Source organism: Salvelinus fontinalis, chromosome 30 (assembly GCF_029448725.1).
Source record: "Salvelinus fontinalis isolate EN_2023a chromosome 30, ASM2944872v1, whole genome shotgun sequence".
NCBI classification, from domain to species: Eukaryota; Metazoa; Chordata; class Actinopteri; order Salmoniformes; family Salmonidae; genus Salvelinus; species Salvelinus fontinalis.
The window spans coordinates 21,422,423-21,437,152 of NC_074694.1; the positions used below are offsets into that span (position 1 = coordinate 21,422,423).

General features: G+C 43.3%; 1 pseudogene; it reads left to right on the plus strand.

Annotated features, from left to right (window-relative positions):
• The first annotated feature begins 2,376 nt into the window (after positions 1-2,376).
• LOC129828464 (uncharacterized) overlaps positions 2,377-14,730 on the plus strand; it is a 31,852-nt pseudogene continuing 19,498 nt past the window's right edge.

Below are 14,730 nucleotides of genomic sequence, written 5' to 3' on the forward strand. Positions count from 1 at the left end.
TGTCCTATTTCTCTTTGAGTCAACTTTTCACCATATTTTATGCACTGCAGTGCTAGTTAGATGTAGCTTATGCTTTCAGTACTAGATTAATTATCTGATCCTTTGATTGGGTGGACAACATGTCAGTTGATGCTACAAGAGCTCTGATAGGTTGGAGGACGTCCCCCGGAAGTTGTCATAATTACTGTGTAAGTCTATGGAAGGGGTGAGAACCATGAGCCGCTTAGGTTTTGTATTGAAGTAAATGTACAGAGAGGACCGAAACTAGCTGTCTTCCGGCTACACCATGGTGCTACCCTACAGAGTGCTGTTGAGGCTACTGTAGACCTTCAATGTAAAACATTTGAATCTGAATATATTTAGTATAGTTTTATCTAAAAAGGATAACTTTTATAATGTTTCACTATTTAGATTTTTATGAAATTCACTGAGGATGATCTTCCCCTTCCTCGTCTGATGAGCCTCCACTGCTAGGTAGGCAATGTGACAGTACCAGAATACTGGGGTGGCCATCATTCTGGAGCATCATAATGCCATTGTCATGACAACACACACAACAATTCAGATGTTGTACTATGAATTGCATTTTCTCAGCCACTCTTTCTGAACACTTGGAGCAGAGCACAAGCAAATCTTTCAGCAACCTATTGGACTGAGTGACACCCATAAATCAAGATACTTGAGGCAGGGAGGTGCTAAGTGAGAGGGGCCTACTGTGAGACATTTATCTTTTTGTATTTTTTTCGTCCACCAACCTGCAAAATCAGAGAGCGGACAACAGACACGTCCTTATGATGTGAGTTTGCCCTGAAAAATCATCTGTTATCAAGTAGCCTAATTTTAGGGTATTTTGATGGGCTATTTTCTTAAACAATGTAGCTGTAATTTATGTTATACAACTTACCATCTGTTGAGTGTTGACATTTCTTATTAATAAATCTGACTTAGTCTCTTTTACTGTAAACCATGTTAAGAGAAATGGGGATACATTTTATCTGGCTAGACTGGACTAGACTAGACTAAAGCAGATTACACTGGACTAAATAGAAAATAATAACTTTATTTTTCCTGTGAGTGAACTTCTTAGTAAAGTTATTCCATGCTGTCCAGTCAGTCACATGGGGCATTAGGCCAACACAGTAGGCTTAGGCACGGATATGACAGTACCGGAACTCCGGGGCCATCATTCTGGAGCATCATAATGCTCTCGTCATGACAACATACCCAACAATCCAGATGTTGCAGTTTGTTGCACCAATAAATTCTGCTGTACACTCAGAACAGAGCAGAACGCAAACCTATCAGCGACCTATTGGCCTGAGTGAAACCCATAATTATTGTTCACTGGAAAATGTGTTTTGCTTTCCCAGTGCCTAACCGAGCTGACAGCGTAGAGAGAGAAGCAGCCCCAGAGCAGCGCTCCTGGAGTATTGCAGGGGTGTAGTGCTCCAAGGCACAACAACAGGTGGCACCGGAGATATTCCTGCCAACAGCCCTCTGATTGAGCAGATCACATTTTGCTACATATTCTTCACCCAGACTTGGAATTCCTCAGATCAGGTGCACCAGATCGCGCCCAGATAATAACGTGCATCTTCCTTCAAAGCTACCATTAACCCCTACAGTTTAATATTAATTTTCTATTCTATTTCACATTTTCTTTCCCAGCCAGCTCCTCAGATGGAGCAAGAGGGCTGGAGGAGAAAGATGGAGAGGGGGATAGAGAGAGATGAGGAGAGTGTGGATGCAGAGATGAAGGAAGGCACTGTGGAGGTTCTCTATGAACTGCTGGAGAAGATCCAGAAGGAAAGAGAGAAGGTGGAAATAAAGGAGAAGCTGTTGGAGAAGGGAGTGGAGTGCGCAAAAGAGGCACTGAAGTCGAGGAGGGAAGAGGTAGAGAGGAAGGAGACGGAGGTGGCCAGGCAGAGAGATGTGGTGGAGAAGGAGAAGCAGATGGTGACGAAGGAGAAGAAAAAAGTGGAGAAGCAGAGGGAAGAGGTAGAGATGAAAGACAAGGGGCTGGATAGACAGAAAGAGAAACTGGAGAAGAAGAGTAATAAGCTGGAAATATTGGAGAAAGTTGGAAAGGTGGAGTTGGAAAAGGAGAAAGAGATGTTGGAGAAGAAGAAGATGATAGTGGAAAGGTTGAAACTGGATGTGGATGAGAGACTGAAGAAAATTACAAGAACATGAGAGATTATTAAAAAGAAAGGCAAAGATGGAGGTGAAGAAAGTGAAAGAAGAGTTGGAGGGATTGGAGAAGAAGATTAAAGAGAGAAAGGAGAGGGAGAAAGGGAGAGAGAGAGAAATAGAGCGAGAGAGAGGGGGGAGTTTGAGAAGAGGAAGGAAGAGGAGGTGGAGCGTGTGAAGTTGGAAATGGAGGAGAAGCTGAAGATGGAGGTAGAGAGGTTGAAGCTTATGAAGGTAAGGATGGAGGAAAAGTGGAAGACCAAGATGGAGAGAGTGATAGAGTTGATTGTGGAAGAGAAGATAAATGAGAGAAATAAGTTTGACTGTAAGAGCGAGGATGTGGACGAAGTCCGAGAGGAGTTGGAAGGAGTGATGGAGAAGATGAAAGAAAAGGAGGAGACGTTTAAGAAGGTGGTGGAGATGAAGCTGGAGAAGGAGAAGGCGGTGAAGGAAGTGAGGAGGGAAATGGAGGAGAAGAGATTAAAAGCGTGAGAGAGTGGATTAAGAGAGTGGAGGAGACCTTCTGTAATTGTCCTACAGCATACGATACAGGTGCCTCTATTGCCACAGCTACTAATCAGTAGAATTAGCTTGAATGTATGTAGCCAGAGCCACTATTAAGTTGCGATTGAATGGACTCCAGCCACTATTAAATTGAGATTGAATGGACTCCAGGTACCATGCTCTTGTGGATGAACTAAACCTTTTTTTTCACTTTCAGATTCACAGATGGGACATCTACAGTGATTACATCTCTGACCTCATCAAAAAGGAATAGGATGGAGGGAGGAACACACATACACGCACACGCACACACACACAACACTACCATTTTTCTACAATTACTTCTTTAAAAACATCACATTTCAAATAAAGGCAAGCAAAGGCAAAGTGGTGTTCCTAGGTGTAATACGACCTCAGATTTAAGGGTTATTATAAAGTAAGAAAGTTGTACTAAACTCATAAGGAATTTTTTATTATCTTCTAGAAATCTATGGGATTACATAATTAATTGAAATGAAAATGTAACAGCAGGAACTCTTACAGACTGGGCCAAGAGCATGATTTATTTTTTTTACCTCTACTACTACTGTACTAATACTACTACTACTACTGTACTACTACTGATGCTACTACTACTACTGTACTAATACTACTACTACTACTGTACTACTACTGATGCTACTACTACTACTGTACTACTACTACTGCTGTACTGCTATCGTATTACTATTGTACTACTACTACTGCTACTACCACTACTGCTGCTACTGCTACTGTACTACTACTACTACTACTACTACTACTACTACCACTACTACTACTTCTGTATTACTACTACTGTACTACTACTACTACTACTTTACTAATACTACTACTACTACTACTACTTCTGTACTACTACTACTACTACTACTTTACTAATACTACTACTACTATCACTACTACTACCACTGTACTACTACTACTGTACTACTACTACTACTACTACTACTACTACTACTGTACTACTACTACTACTACCACTACTACTACTACTACTACTACTACTACTACTACTACTACTACTACTACTACTACTACTACTGTACTACTACTACTACTACCACTACTAATACTACTACTACTACTACTACTACTACCACTACTAATACTACTACTACTACTACTACTAATACTACTACTACTACTACTACTACTACTACTATTACTACTGTACTATTACTACTACTACTGTACTACTACTACTGCTGCTACTACTACTACTGTACTACTACTACTGCTGCCACTACTAATACTGTACTGCTACTACTACTACTGTACTACTACTACTTCTACTACTACTACTACTACTGTACTACTACTGCTGGTACTACTACTATTGTACTACTACTACTGCTTCTTCTACTACTACTGTACTACTACTACTGCTTGTTCTACTACTACTGTACTACTACTACTACTGTACTACTACTACTGTACTACTACTACTGCTGCTACTACTACTGTACTACCACTGCTACTACTGCACCTACTACTACTACTGTACTACTACTACTACTACTGCTGTACTGCTATCGTATTATTGTACTACTACTACGGCTACTACCACTAGTGTATTACTACTACTGCTACTACTACTACTACTACTACTACTACTACTACTACCACTACTGCTGCTACTACTACTGTACTACAACTATTGTACTACTACTGCTGCTTCTAATACTACTATACTACAACTACTGCTACTACTACCACTGTACTACTACTACTGCTACTACCACTACTACTGTACTAGTACCACTACTGTAATACTACTACTACTACTACTGCTACTGCTACTACTACTACTACTACTACTACTACTACTACTACTGGGCTACAGGTACCACTACTGCAGTCACTACTTCTACTGTTGTTATCAGACTAAAGGCTACTATCTCACTACTGTATTACAGTCACTACTTCTACTACTACACTGGCTGAAGCAAGTCGCACATTTTTTCTTCAGGAAAAGTACCCTTTCTAGTTTATTTTATTAACGTAACCAATACAATAGTAAACATAAAATGTTGGAATGGTGACTGACTAAAGAGAAGAAGAACAACAATACTAGAGCTGCACATGATTTTCTTTGTCGAGTTCAATAGAAATGTTGGAATAGTCACAAATTGAAAACTAATTGCAAATTAAGATAAATCAAGCAGAGCTGAACAACCTTCATTTGACATGTATTTTGACCCAGGTGGTTAGTGAAATAATTAGGGCTGTCAGTGTTAATCAGTTAACTCCATTTCCCTTTTTGTAATATTAGTGCACCCTTTTTTATGTGATTAATGGCGTTGTCTGAAAGTGTTCAAAATACACTGAAAACATCCTAAGTACATCTACAGTACACAGCTAAGAACAACAATGCAATGTCAAAAGAAGTTGGCATTGAGGTTAAACAAAGTGTGCTTTATCAATTTACCAGATTTTTTGGGACAAAATCAAACATCAAAATTGTTGCAATACTTTTTGCATAAAAAATCTTAAATTACAGCTCAATTTTATCAAATTCTGAATTTATTGTGATTAATTGTGATTCATCACAGCAAATCCTGCAATTAACTCGATAAAAATGGTATCGTTTGACAGCCCTAGAAGAATAAATAAAAACTGACACTACTGTTAAAGTTCATCATATAGTGTGTGTGTGTGTGTGTGTGTGTGTGTGTGTGTGTGTGTGTGTGTGTGTGTGTGTGTGTGTGTGTGTGTGTGTGTGTGTGTGTGTGTGTGTGTGTGTGTGTGTGTGTGTGTGTGTGTGTGTGTGTGTGTGTGTGTGTGTGACATAGGCTTGTGTGTGTGCAATGCATGTACTCATTGGTGTAGGTGTTTACCTGCTCAGGTGAATCTCCGGGGCAGTAGGGTGTAGCAGGATAAACAGGTGGATGAACTGAGCTGAAAGTAAGGTCAGAGGTCAGAAGAATGAAGAAGATTAACGGGAACATTCACATGACCCTGCTCATCCTTCTATGACCTTTGACCCTGTCAGAAGCAGCTGAGTCGCACCTGTCTTTGCATGCCTCTAACTGGGGGAGTCAAGACAGATTGAAATAGGCCAACCTTACTCAATCACTATATATTTGTATGACTTTTAGTCGTTTTTAATGGTTAATTAACAAAATACACCCTGACACCCTGCATGTCTGTGCGTGTGTGTGATTGGGGGCTGGGTGGAGCTTGGAGACTAGGGGGTAAGAGAGACAGGGGCGAGGGTGGAAGTTGATGTTCCTGGTCCTGGGGGAAGAGCAACAAAAGCGGATCAGTATTAGTAACAGGAAGCGCCTGCAGCGCAAACTGGAACCTTGTACCTCCTTATCTAGGGGGCAAGTGAGTCTCTCTGTATCGCTTTCCCATACATACTTGATCCGTCTGATAAGATCCTGTTGGTGTCTTAAAGATCTCAGCTTACCAAAAAATCCCCAAGAAACAGCCAAGAGGCAGGGAGGCCCCAGAGACAGGCCTCACAATGGCACCAGTGACAGTTGATGACAGTGATCGTGATAATTATGAGATTATTAATAGCATTTAGCACCATCTGTAATAATTTATGTGGTGAATCACTCATGGCATTGTTGTGAGACTAGGTCAGAATGAGGTGATCTTAACACACTGACATGGAGGGGAATGGTTGCTGTTGTGCCAAGTATGTGCATTATTGTGAACGGTCGTGCATATTTCTGTTTGTATGTGATACTTCAGCATTCTGGAGTGTCAAGTGTATAACACAGGAGGTTGGTGACACCTTAATTGGGGAGGACGGGCTCGTGGTAATGGCTGGAGCGGAATAAGTGGAATGGTACCAAATACATCAAACATGTTTGATGCCATTCAATTTGCTCAGCTCCAGCCATTATTATGAGCTGTTCTCCCCTCAGCAGCCTCAAACTGGTGTATGATGTGTGTATTGAGTTACAGTAGGTTACACTCTGTGGGAACCTGCGGTCCCTGGACAGTAGTGTGATGGCTGAGATTGGAGAGGACATAATGAGAACAGGGCAGAGCCACACACACACACACACATACACATCCATCACTCTGTCACTCCAGATGTCAGGTTACTTAGAGAAAGTGACCAGCCGAGGCAACTGTTGGAGTTTTAAGTCAAAGTCATTTTCCGTTGTAAGAATCAATACAGGGCGTGCCGTCAGGCAGGTCACCCGTGATACAAGTCAGTATTCGACGTCCAATCTCTATCTGAGGATGTCAGGAGATGACCTGGAAACCAGCCACTAGGGGCAACAGTGAGCGCTGTTACCATCAACTTGTTGGTGCAGTAATTAACTCTGCAGATATTAGTCTCACAATCACGGGGACAGGAAGGGACTCCAGCTGACAGATGGACAGACAGACCGAAAGACAGATTGGAAGACAGATGTAAAGCCCTGATTTTGTTGCACGCCATGCAAGCTCTCTCTCTCAACTGCTTCCCCTTTTTTCCTGTGTTCTGGAGGGTATTAGGTTGTAGTGTTTTTTTCTGTCTTCCTGAAAAGGTAAGACGATCCATCTCCTTTTTTTCCTGGAGAACAATGCCAGAAGGCCGGTGCTGCTGGCACAGACTGCAGAGTGTTCAGAGAGTTCACGGCTGGAACGCTCCACTGTGAATCACACTGCTGCTAAACTCTGACGATCATCTCTCCTGATTCCTATGAGAAATCGAGAGATTAAAACATTGTGGACCGGGAGGTAGGTCTCCTCTATTCCACGGTCACAGTCAATTCAGAGACGTTGAAGCCAGTCAAGGTGTGACCTGTCTCTGGTAATGTCAGACTACCTTGAAGCCCACTCTACTCACAGGTCAAAGTATCTATATGGTTATTCAACTTATATTATAGAGACAAGGTTTGGTTTTGGAGACAGCCTTTCTAAACCATCACACACAATGATTAAACACTGTATCTGGAGACCCTGTTAAAGGAAATCCTAAAGGGTGAGCTTTTGTTCAGACATTCTCAGTCCTGGTCTTTGAAAGCTATTACTCCAACGTTTGGAGATTACTGCAGAGGTGTCCAATAATTTTGAAAGCCTGTCCTGCCCAAAAGTATAACTACATTACAGCACAGTACACAGTCAGATACCACAGTACAGTCACATGCTTGAGTATTCAGTCCTAGTTCTTTTAGAGTACAGGATTTCATCTCACTTACTGTCCCCCATTAACCTACTTTTACAACTCAATGTAGTCGTCAGATATTTTATTTTATAGAGAGCTCAATTGAAATCCCCATTATAATTCCTAGTTCTCATATGGTTTCCTTTTCATGTGGTTAGTGAGTATGAGGAATGCCCCCTGGGACGGTCTACAGGTACTGTACCACAGACACCCTGTCATGACTCACTACTGCTGGAGCCCCTCGGTCTGGGAAAGCACTCTTAATCAGAAAGTCTGCGTGTCTGTGTTTGTCTGTGTGTGTCTGTGTGTGTGTCTGTCTATCGGTCATTCGGTCACCTGGTCAGCCAGTTGAAGCTGCTTTCTGTCTGATAGATCGCCAGTCTGTCTGTCTCCCTGCCTGTGTCTGTATGTGCGGGTGTCTTTCTGACTGCCTGGACTCTATACGTGTCTGTGTCTGTCAGTCTGTCTGTGTGTTCTATCTGTAGCGGGTCCATGACAGGGTCAAAGCCAGATGTGGAGGTGAAAGGTGGACTTTTGATCGGCCCTATTGAAACCTTGTTTATGCTTTTTCCGATCAGTAGAGGTGAGGGTGTGCGAAAAATGGGACTGACACAATCTGGACTGAAATCTGTATTTTTTCCCTTTCCTTAGCTCAGTCCCTTTTCTCCCTCCACCCCCACTTCACTGGCCTAGCCACCACAACCATCTACCTCCTCCACTTTCCTCACTGAAATCTGAGACGGGTGTTGGGTCACAAACAGTCGTGTTCAGTGGGGTCAGAGTCATGCTTCTATTTTGAAGCCCAGCTATAAACAATGTGCAGATTGGATTACAGAGAAAATAAATGAACTAACTGCAGAAAATCCATTAGCCATCAATAAACAGTGAACTGCAGCGGAACAGAGCTCCTTTCTCACATTGCCTTGCATGTTCATAGTTGACCTTTGTAGCTGAAGGCAATGAATTATGGGAAGTGCTGTCTGTGCATGTCCAAGATATCACTGAAGGAGCACTAATGTTTTTTGTTTGATAAAGTCGGCTTTTTGGAACGCTAGATCTGCATTATAGCGAGCTTGACATTTAACACGCATCGTTTACTGTGAATGTGATCGCCGCCAACGTCGGTGATAATATTTTTAAAAGCCTGGGCTAGGTATACCTCTTACCTAGGCCAGTAATGTCACGTCCTGACCATAGTTCTTATGTGTTTTGCTTGTTTAGTGTTGGTCAGGACATGAGCTAGGTGGGAATTCTATGTTGTGTGTCTAGTTTGTCTGTTTCTGTGTCCAGCCTAATATGGTTCTCAATCAGAGACAGCTGTCAATCGTTGTCCCTGATTGAGAATCATATATAGGTGGCTTGTTTTGTGTTGGGGATTGTGCGTGGTTGTTTCCTGTCTCTGTGTTTGTGTTCTGCACCAGATAGGACTGTCTCGGTTTTTCACGGTTTGTTATTTTGTTATTTGTTAAGTGTTCACGTTTATTGTAATTAAACATGTTGAGCACTGGCTACGCTGCGTGTTGGTCCGATCCCTGTTTCACCCTCTCTTTTAGTGAAGAGAGGGAAGGCTGCCGTGACAAGTAAACAACTTTTAAAATGTAACAATCCCAAAAACGGACAACATTTTCACACTCCCTCTCCCTGTTGTACATTTAATACTAACCTTTATTATCACAAAGCAATATTTTCTATGGGGATGAATGGCTGTGGTTAATGTGCGTAATTGAATTTGGGTGAAGGGGGTTGTAAGCACAGGCAGGCAGCTGCAGCAGGGCCCGCCCGTCCCTCTCTCCCTGGGGAGTCTGAGTCTGTGGTCACCATGCCCACCCAGGATGGGGCCAGGGAGGCTAGGCCTCCTCCATCTGCTCATGGGCTAAGACTTTGGGTCCTGGGTACTGGGTCCTAGATCTGGGTCTGTAGTCTGGGGTGGGATCCTGAGGCTTGCTGGTTGGCAGTGAGGTAGAGCAGGGTGTGGTGTCTGCTTACATCCACCGGGCTGTGCTTCCAGGGCTGAGGGAGGGGAAAGGTGGAGAGGTCTGATCCATCTGATTCCAGAGGTGAAATAGAGACATGTCAGTGGTTGTGGATGGGAGCTCTGGGGATTCAACTATGTACCCTATGATCCCAGGTCTGGTTTTGTGTACCATAGATATAAATCATAGTTTTATCTCTGGTACAAGGTGTTACTTCAATGTCATCCCCAGAAGCTGAGATGTGCCATGGCTGTTCAGGGACACTTCAGATTTGGTTAGAGCACGCAGTATTGGAGAGAGGAATCTGGGCAGAGCGACAATGGTGTATTTAAAATAGAAAAGCAAAACTTTGAGTTGCTTTATAAAGATTCTTGAGTGCTGTAACTGTACATGCTGGAGGAAATGAAGTTGTCGTGGAGAGCGGTTAGGCTTCTCCACAGAAAGAAGAAATGACCAATTCTGCTTTTCCCTTTCTGCTACTTTCTTTCTCAGCGTCAAAAATTCCAGGGTGGAAATTCTGAGTGTAATCCGAAAACATGAAAAGGAAATTACTTTAAATATGAAACCTTGCAAAACTGCCACATATTTCCATAGGTTTCCACACAGCTTACAACAGCTGCTGGTACAGTTCCGCCAGCAGTTGTTACAATTTCAGTCTCTCAGTCTCAGTCAATAGACAAGACAGTAAGAATATCCCATGTTAGATGTACTAACCCATCTCACATGACCAAGCCCAGTCTGCTACAGGGTAAGCCCTGATCTCTATCTCTCTATCTGGAGTACACATGACCGTTCTGTATCTGGGTCATTGTGACAGTAAACCATGAAGATGAAGGGGCAACATGCTCAACTCTACACCTTCAAAGGGGTAGAAGCCAACAGTCCCAACCAGAGCCATGTATTTAGAGAGTTGTGCCAACTTGTTTTTATTGTTTATATTGTCATACTGATTCAGTTACATTATTTAAATATTCCCCATGTCAAAAAGTCTAATCAAATCAAATGTTATCTGTCACATGTTTTTTCATTCCAGTGTTGTCTTGAGTCCCACCACTAAGTGCTACTACATGTAGCCTAGCGTTTTTTTGTGAAAGACATGAACTGCTGACTCACCATGACATGGGTTAAGCTGTTATTCACTGAGGGAACAGCAGCACACCCTATCCAGCCATCCCTGCCCATCAGGCTGGGGGTCGCTATGCTTTGCTCATGTGATATGTGACCGCCTGGTTCCAGCGTCTGGTATTAGCCTTGCATCACCCGACCTGGCATACACTCCATATACTTGATATAACATTTCTGCAGCTCTGGGAATTGCAGGGGCTTCCTTCTAACTGGCATCAGCACGTTATCACCTCTTAATTAGCGTACTTTTGGACTTTAGTGCTATCTGGTTTTAACGTGCAACACAACACCCAGTCACCCAAACACAATTTTTACACTGTATAAAAATAGAACTGTATAAAAATATACTTCGGCAATCTACGTTCTGAAATTCCATTGGTTCAGATTGGGCCCATATGCCTGAGCTTGACCAATAAGAGGGCCCGTGGAGCATAAGGATCACGTTACCTGTGTGACTGCTGGGTGATTTAAAGAGGCGCAGGTATTTATATCAGCAGTGAAAGTGTCACAGATAGAAGGTCACAGTACTGGGTAAACACTTCAGCCCTCTGTATCACAGAAAAGCCTGCTTGTTTAACCTGTAGGCAGGGTACATGTACACTAACACTAATACACCCACACAGTGCTGAGGACACACACATACTGCATGCATGCACAGTCACACACGTGGAAGCATGTATGCAGATACACACATACAAACGTATGAGACACACACAAGCACAAGCACAAGCACGCACACATACATACACTCACATAGTCCTGCTGTGGTGTTCACATGGCCAGGGGCCTGTCCATCTCAATGAAACCTCTAGAGCAGTGTATGTCAATTGAAATGGAGTGTAACCGAAATCAAACGTGCTCGTTTAGTCCGAGGCGATAAAGTGCATATTTGCTCAGTGCTGTAATATGGTTAATATCCCCATGAAACTCTCGCCCCAATAAAGAGCTACTCAGAACACAATGGAGGTGCCACATGTCGGACTGGAGCCGAACCAGCGATGACACTGTCCTCTTCCAAGTAGGGAGAGAAATGAAAACCACAGCCAAAGTTACTGTCAGCAGACATAATAAGAGAAGGAGAGACATTCTCAGGGTCGGATTTTGACTCTCTCTGCACCTCCCTTTTATGTCTGTTCTAAATGAAAGCTCAGAGCCAGTTCGGCTGCTATTCAGCTGTGAATAAGATAAAAGGTCTGTATCTGTATGTGTGCTGGTAGCTGACTGACTTGGTGATACGAGACAAAAGAGTTGTTTATTTACCCTCAACAGCTTCACACTACGTCTCCATGGAATCCATTACCCATAACACCACAGGCTAAACAAATATCAACAAATACCAATTTATATGGAATCAGGAAAGCAAACAAACTTGATCTACAAACAGAATATTACTTTTCTGAACACACATCCTGAAGGTTGGTGTCATGGGGGTATATTTTATATGAAAATTCGCTTTGACATTTCATGCCTCTAACACTCTGAACCGCAGTTATATGTGAGCAATCAGCTCCATTTTGGTACAATCTATTTCCAGGGGCTTAAGATTTACTGATGCTGTTGCCTATATTTTTTAACATAAATCCCTCATAAGTTCTCAAGCCTTTACGATTGGACTGTTTCAGATTTCATCCTCCTTCCCCATGCTCCCCTGCACTCCCTTGCTCCATGCCTCAGATGGCTCTCATATTTGGCGAGTTGAACGTGTCAACCTGAATTAAGCCAGAGGAGTCGGCTTGGCCAGCGGCTGCCCGCGTGGTGGGACACCTGTGACGGTGGTGTCAGGTGAAGGGGCCACCCTCACTGCAGTAACCGTGGTGCCTATCACTTACATACATGACATTACATATTAGTCATGTAGCAGATGCTCTTACTCAGACTCAAAGAATCGTACAACTAGCGCATTCATCGGAAATAAGTAATACAACCATGTGTTAACTGTCATTGCAAGTAAAACACAAAAATAGCAACTAACGGCAGGATCTTTATGGTCAGTCATCTGTCATCTATATACAGGGGTTGTCTTCTCAGTGTCACAGCATTTGGAGCTTCTGCTGCTGTTCTCTCCACCTTCATAATACTCTCTTTCTAATATCGTCTTGTTCCATCTTCCCTCCCTGGAATTAAGGGAGTGGCGTAGTCAGGGAATGTCAGTCAACACACCCAACCTGTCATAACTCAGTAACCCACAGAATACTACCAGACAGCATCCTGTCTCTCCAGCTAGTCCTGCTACCTCTCCCACTGGAACCAGTAGAGTACAGATGGCCAGTTTGGGTTAGGATTGGCTGGCAGGGGTGGGTAGACTGGTGTGGGCTGGGCTGGTTGTGGTCACTTGCACAACCAGAATCAAGTGAGTAGAGAGGTATCATGGCGTGCGTAGTGTTTGACGCAGAGGCCCAATTTGTGTTCTACTGATGCAATGGTTATGGGTTGAGAGGGAAGACAGTTGAGTAGGAGAGAGAGAGGGAGAGAGAGAGAGAGAGAGAGAGAGAGAGAGAGAGAGAGAGAGAGAGAGAGAGAGAGAGAGAGAGAGAGAGAGAGAGAGAGACAGAGAGAGAGAGAGAGAGACAGAGAGAGAGAGAGAGACAGAGACAGAGACAGAGACAGAGACAGAGACAGAGACAGAGACAGAGACAGAGACAGAGAGAGAGAGAGAGAGAGAGAGAGAGAGAGAGAGAGAGAGAGAGAGAGAGAGAGAGAGAGAGAGAGAGAGAGGAGGACACAGACTCCCTCCCAGAAACCCAAAGGCCTTGCAGACAGTAATGCACAGTGGAGCATGACTATATACAAACTCTCAGAAGACCCCAAGGAAGGGGTCACAGGTCAAGTTGTTATTTCCCCTCCGTGTCTTTAAAAATCTGCAGATGACAATTACGGCGGATTTGATTAACGTAGAGGGCGGTGCAGATATCGGGATATCCAGTTTCACTAACTGTCATTTATATGGCCAGAGGAAGGCAGGGAAGTCCCTTTACTGCTGCAGCCCTTCTACAGCCCAGACTTCAAACAAACCTCCCTGGTTCGAAAGACCAGTATTATAACTGAACCTGGAACAAGGCAGAGGGAACAGAGTGAGAGAAAGAGAGAGAGAGAGGGGACATGGACATTGCTTTAACAAGTGATTTCCTCAGTCATTTTTCATTGAGTTTCACTTTCGGTCCCTTTGGTAAAAAGAGGGAGTGGGTTCTCCATCTGATTCCATGATGGCTCAGCCCCGTAGAGCACATACAACCTCTCTCTCCAGTCCACATCAGCTACCTACTTCTTCTCAATCCGGCCTGGTGCCCCTTCATTAAAGAGAGCTGTCAATTTGTGTTTCTCCCCCTTAGTCCTCTGTTACCCGTACCAGGCTGCACATGACAAAGGCTGTCTGTAGTCGTCCCTCCCGGTCACGATTCGATTGGGCCCAGTTGTTTTTACAAGCGCACTGTGTAAACCCACTGGTTTATTGAGACAGCCACCCCTCTTCTCTTTCCTCCCCCCCTCTTTGTCAATGGCCGATACGGATGAGTGGCCAGCAGCTATAAATAGCCTTCTTCATTAAATCAGTTGTTCTTTTAATTTCAACTTAAATCAAGAATGATTTATGTGGGGCAGCTGGTTCTAATAGAGAAAGAGAGCTCCTTGTCTCAAGTAAAAGCAACATTATTTTCAGCCACTAGGCTTGTGTCATTTGGGGGTCCTTGGTGTTATCAACCTCTCCAGAAAACATCCGCACCCTACCCTGATGCATTCAGAGATTTATTTTTCTTTCAATTAAATAAATGGTTTGGTATTAAATTC